The sequence below is a fragment of the Phascolarctos cinereus genome, unplaced genomic scaffold (assembly GCF_003287225.1).
Source record: "Phascolarctos cinereus isolate Bilbo 61053 unplaced genomic scaffold, phaCin_HiC Scaffold_590;HRSCAF=1221, whole genome shotgun sequence".
Taxonomy (NCBI): domain Eukaryota; kingdom Metazoa; phylum Chordata; class Mammalia; order Diprotodontia; family Phascolarctidae; genus Phascolarctos; species Phascolarctos cinereus.
The window spans coordinates 11,037-17,439 of NW_027555947.1; the positions used below are offsets into that span (position 1 = coordinate 11,037).

A 6,403-nucleotide genomic window follows, 5' to 3' on the forward strand; every position below is an offset into this window, starting at 1 on the left:
CTAGGCTTGTATCATATCCAACTTCCAGGAAAACATTCAAGTAGGCCTAGGAGGGAAGCCACTGAAGATCATCCCGTCCCTTCCCTCCTATTTCAGAAAGGGAAGAAACCCATTCAGGAAAAGGGTGATATTGGCTCTGCCTTGCCCTGGTAACTGTCTGGGTGACCTACACAAATCCCAGTTGAGGCAGGAAGCTGTTTGTTGGGAGTGTTTTCTGAGGGATCTTACGCCCATGAAATGTGCATGTCAAAGGAGAGAGTGTTAACAGAGAAGCCACCTAGGGTGTCAAGCAAGACAAACCTGGGCCAGGATCTGCTTCAGGTACTTACTGGCTGTTCTTGTCCTCATTTTCACTTTCTCCCAAATGAAGAGGTTGGACCACATGACCCCTAAGGTCTCCTTTAGCCCTCCATCTCACCAACCTCCAAGTCCATTCAGAGCTACTCCTCCACGCCCACCTCCCCCTCAATCACCCATTCCAGCAGAAAAACCAAAAACCAAAGAGCAAAAAGCAAAGTACTAGTCCAATGCTTTCCCTGCAGGCACTGCCAAGCAGGAAGTTCGTCCTACCAGCCAGTGATCTGACTTGAAAGCCTGCAATGAAGCCCCTGGGGCTGTGGCAGCTTGCTCCCGGCAGAGCTGTTCCCCAGTGCAGCCCCCTGGCTCCCTCAGAACCTAAGGGGTGAAAAGCGAAGGTCAGAGAAATACCACTTGGGGACCATGACCTTCTATCCGAAGGAACTTCGAGGTGCTGAAGCAGGTGCAGTGTGGCCCCTAGCTTCTGGCGAGCCTCGGCTTGCCGTTCAGCTGCTCTCCTGCAATCTTACACTCTGCCACATTTGAACTCTCGGCCACCATAGAGGCAACGAGGGGCGGAGCAGAGCTGATGCTCGGTGACGTCAGCAAGCGCCTTTGTGAGGCCTCAGCCCACCTTGCTGCCTGGCTACGCAGGTTCCACCCCCCTCCACACCGGCCCCCCTGGGACTCCAGGAGCCACATTCACCTTCTGCAGGTCCCTTGATTCTGCTACCCCCCCCCCGGGCACGTGCTACTGGGTTCGTTTTACCTACCCCACCCCCCAATAGATCCCCAGCCAAGGAACCTGACTATACTCCTGTACTCCAGGTGCCTTATGTCACTGAAACCCTTGCAGCTGCCCACAGGCATAGAGGAAGAAGGGAACTGGACAAGTGTCCATGGCACAGTCTATCCATGTCTTTCTCCATCCCTTTGTACCCCTGAGAAAAACCCATTTGTTTGGATCTTCCCTATCCCCAGTCTTTCTAGAGTTTTTCATGATGTTCATATTAATGAAGAACTCACACATTCTCTTTCTGTATTCATACACAGAATACTTATGGATTCTCTCTATATTCTACGAAGGACTTCTGGGAGAGCCTCTCACATGGGTACACATGTATTGTCTAGGTGGATAGAGTGTCTGTCTGGGCTCAGCAAGACCTGAAGTAAAAGGCCGTTTCACATGTCACCCTGGGCTATGTGACCTTGGCCAAGGACTTCACCCAGTTGGCCTCAGTTTTCTTCTCTGTAAAATGAGCTGCAGGGAGAAAGGGCAAACCACTGCAGAATCTCTGCCATGACAGCCTCAAAATACTCCACAAAGTGTCACAAATGAGTGAAAAAAGACTGAATGATACTTCTCTATTTTATTCTTCATTCAAGTGTGAGCCCTTTTTCGCTCTCTATAAACAAGAATTCCACAATTTCCCTGTTGGAGAAGGTGTGGAGTCATATACGATAGACAGAGTATGAGGATTCCTATAACCACATATACATATGGAGAGAGAAAATGAGATCTATACTATATATATATATATATATATATATACACATGAAGATAAGGAATATGTAAGTACTTTTTATGTGAAAATAATGTATGCATGCTTCTGTGTCCATAAATGAGAAAGTAGTATGCATAATCATACATAACTGAGAGTTAGACAGGGACAAAATAGGAATATATCTTCTCCATTTATGATTGCTGACATATATGAATAGAGAACAAAGGAGTACATATGTGTGTGTGTGGATGTAAAGAAATGGATATATGAGCATGGCTGTAGAAAGAACATAGATAATACTGGAGTTTCATATACAGGAATCTAGAGAGAGAATATCAGTACAAATATATATGACTATAGATAGTAGGTGAGTACTCATATGTTTCAACATTGAGAGAATATGAATACTCAACCATTAGAAAAGCCCTTTTTTCACTCACTTTTGCCATGAGGTTTCACAAATGAGTTTGTGTTCCAAATCTTTTTTGCCCATGGCTATCCCATCTTCTCCTTAGAAAGTAATGCAACTGGTGGGCACAACACTATAGAGCACCGTTTCTTCACCATCGAATTACAAATGATTTCTCTCACTTAAAATTCATATGAAATGATTGCACTGGGGTCGAGTGTGTCCCTGTGCGTGTCTGTGTGTGTGTGTGCATGTGTGTATGATAGAGACAAAGACAGAGAGAGAGAGAGAGAGAGAGAGAGAGAGAGAAGAGAGAGAGACAGAGAGAGAGAGAGAGAGAGAGAGAGAGAGAGAGAGAGAGAGAGAGAGAGAGATCCCTGGCCCTTTTTTCAATACACATCCCCATTTCAATCATGAGTAAAAGAGAGGAATACTTCAGCTTGGAGGAGTTTTTAGTGTAAGCCACATTTCTTTTGGCTCTGCTTTCTTTTCTCTGATTGTCAGTGGCCTGGGACCAGCCCCTGAGGCTTTCCAGGACTCCTGAACTCTTGTGTTGGTGGCATCATTTCCACCGGCAATTTGATTTCGTTTCTTGCCCCATCTTCTTCCCCTTCAGATCTTTGGCATCAAGGAGATGATCTTTGAGCTGTCCTGGAGAATGATCTCAACAAGCTGGGGAAGAACCCCTCTTCCTGGGAACAACCTGATAGACCTGCTAAGGTTGGGAAACGAAAGGGCACATGAGCTTTGCTCAACGTGTTCTTCAGGTTCCTGTCCTCACCCTGACTCCTTCAGGACCCTCATTTAGCCCGGAGAGGTCCCTTTGGTCAGCCTACAGTTGATCCCTTTGCTGTGTGATCACTTTCCACCCTCTTTCCCATCGGGGAAAGGCCAACTGCCGCAAGCTGTTGCAGATCCCCCTGTCACCTAGCCCTTCCTCCTTTGCCCAACCTAGACCAAGTTCACCATGTCCCAGAGACTCCTCTCCCCCCACACTAGACTGGGTGTTTTCTCAGGGCGGAAAGAGGGACCTTGCTAGGCTTTGTATCATATCCAACTTCCAGGAAAACATTCAAGTAGGCCTAGGAGGGAAGCCACTGAAGATCATCCCGTCCCTTCCCTCCTATTTCAGAAAGGGAAGAAACCCATTCAGGAAAAGGGTGATATTGGCTCTGCCTTGCCCTGGTAACTGTCTGGGTGACCTACAAAATCCAGTTGAGGCAGGAAGCTGTTTGTTGGGAGTGTTTTCTGAGGGATCTTACGCCCATGAAATGTGCATGTCAAAGGAGAGAGGTGTTAACAGAGAAGCCACCTAGGGTGTCAAGCAAGACAAACCTGGGCCCGGGATCTGCTTCCGGTACTTACTGGCTGTTCTTGTCCTCATTTTCACTTTCTCCCAAATGAAGAGGTTGGACCACATGACCCCTAAGGTCTCCTTTAGCCCTCCATCTCACCAAGTCCTCCAAGTCCATTCAGAGCTACTCCTCCACGCCCACCTCCCCCCTCAATCACCCATTCCAGCAGAAAACCAAAAACCAAAGAGCAAAAAGCAAAGTACTAGTCCAATGCTTTCCCTGCAGGCAACTGCCAAGCAGGAAGTTCGTCCTACCAGCCAGTGATCTGACTTGAAAGCCTGCAATGAAGCCCCTGGGGCTGTGGCAGCTTGCTCCCGGGCAGAGCTGTTCCCCAGTGCAGCCCCCTGGCCTCCCTCAGAACCTACAGGGGTGAAAAGCGAAGGTCAGAGAAATACCACTTGGGGACCATGACCTTCTATCCGAAGGAACTTCGAGGTGCTGAAGCAGGTGCAGTGTGGCCCCTAGCTTCTGGCGAGCCTCGGCTTGCCGTTCAGCTGCTCTCCTGCAATCTCACACTCTGCCACATTTGAACTCTCGGCCACCATATGAGGCAACGAGGGGCGGAGCAGAGCTGATGCTAGGTGACGTCAGCAAGCGCCTTTGTGAGGCCTCAGCCCACCTTGCTGCCTGGCTACGCAGGTTCCACCCCCCTCCACACCGGCCCCCGCTGGGACTCCAGGAGCCACATTCACCTTCTACAGATCCGTGGATTCCGCTACCCCCCCTCCCCCTGGGCACGGGTTCTACTGGGTTCGTTTTAGCTGCCCCACCCCCAGTAGATCCCCAGCCAAGGGAACCTGACTGTACTCCTGTACTCCAGCTGCCTTATCTCACTGAAACCCTTGCAGCTGCCCCACAGGCATAGAGGAAGAAGGGGAACTGGACAAGTGTCCATGGCACAGTCTATCCATGTCTTTCTCCATCCCTTGTACCCCTGAGAAAAACCCATTTGTTTGGATCTTCCTATCCCCACGTCTTTCTAGAGTTTTTCATGATGTTCATATTAATGAAGAACTCACACATTCTCTTTCTGTATTCATACAGAAGAATACTTATGGATTCTCTCTATATTCCTACGAAGGACTTCTGGGAGAGCCTCTCACATGGGTACACATGTATTGTCTAGGTGGATAGAGTGTCTGCTCTGGGCTCAGCAAGACCTGAAGTAAAAGGCCGTTTCACATGTCAGCCTGGGCTATGTGACCTTGGCCAAGGACTTCACCCAGTTGGCCTCAGTTTTCTTCTCTGTAAAATGAGCTGCAGGGAGAAAGGGCAAACCACTGCAGAATCTCTGCCATGACAGCCTCAAAATACTCCACAAAGTGTCACAAATGAGTGAAAAAAAGACTGAATGATACTTCTCTATTTTATTCTTCATTCAAGTGTGAGCCCTTTTTCGCTCTCTATAAACAAGAATTCCACAATTTCCCTGTTGGAGAAGGTGTGGAGTCATATACGATTAGACAGAGTATGAGGATTCCTATAACCACATATATATATGGAGAGAGAAAATGAGAACTCATATATATATTATATATATATATATATAATATATATAATATATACATAATACATATATATATATAATATATATATATATACACAAGAAGATAAGGAATATGTAAGTACTTTTTATGTGAAAATAATGTATGCATGCTTCTGTGTCCATAAATGGAGAAAGTAGTATGCATAATCATACATAATACTGAGAGTTAGACAGGGACATAAATAGGAATATATCTTCTCCATTTATGATTGCTGACATATATGAATAGAGAACAAAGGAGTACATATGTGTGTGTGTGGATGTAAAGAATGGATATATGAGCATGGCTGTAGAAAGAAACATAGATAATACTGGAGTATTCATACACAGGAATCTAGAGAGAGAATATCAGTACAAATAGATATGACTATAGATAGTAGGTGAGTACTCATAAGTTTCAACATTGAGAGAATATGAATACTCAACCATTAGAAAAGCCCCTATTTTTCACTCACTTTTGCCATGAGGTTTCACAAATGAGTTTGTGTTCCAAATCTTTTTTGCCCATGGCTATCCCATCTCTCTCCTTAGAAAGTAATGCAACTACTGGGCACAACACTATAGAGCACCGTTTCTTCACCATCGAATTACAAATGATTTCTCTCACTTAAAATTTCATATGAAATGATTGCACTGGGGTCGAGTGTGTCCCTGTGCGTGTCTGTGTGTGTGCATGTGGTATAAGAGAGAAAGGAGAGAGAGAGAGAGAGAGAGAGAGACAGAAAGAAACAGAGAGAGAGAGAGAGAGAGAGAGAAGAGAGAGAGAGAGAGAGAGAGAGAGAGAGATCCCTGGCCCTTTTTTCAATACACATCCCCATTTCAATCATGAGTAAAAGAGAGGAATACTTCAGCTTGGAGGAGTTTTTAGTGTAAGCCACATTTCTTTTGGCTCTGCTTTCTTTTCTCTGATTGTCAGTGGCCTGGGACCAGCCCCTGAGGCTTTCCAGGACTCCTGAACTCTTGTGTTGCTGGCATCATTTCCACCGGCAATTTGATTTCGTTTCTTGCCCCATCTTCTTCCCCTTCAGATCTTTGGCATCAAGGAGATGATCTTTGAGCTGTCCTGGAGAATGATCTCAACAAGCTGGGGAAGAACCCCTCTTCCTGGGAACAACCTGATAGACCTGCTAAGGTTGGGAAACGAAAGGGCACATGAGCTTTGCTCAACGTGTTCTTCAGGTTCCTGTCCTCACCCTGACTCCTTCAGGACCCTCATTTAGCCCGGAGAGGTCCCTTTGGTCAGCCTACAGTTGATCCCTTTGCTGTGTGATCACTTTCCACCCTCTTTCCC

General features: G+C 46.4%; 1 long non-coding RNA gene across 1 annotated transcript; it reads right to left on the bottom strand.

Annotated features, from left to right (window-relative positions):
- Positions 1-2,645: 2,645 nt before the first annotated feature.
- On the bottom strand, positions 2,646-4,102 carry LOC144457429 (uncharacterized). Its single transcript, XR_013486737.1, has 2 exons — positions 3,979-4,102; positions 2,646-2,926 (listed from the first exon to the last, which is right to left on the bottom strand). It is a non-coding gene; the product is annotated as an uncharacterized LOC144457429 (long non-coding RNA).
- Positions 4,103-6,403: the final 2,301 nt, after the last annotated feature.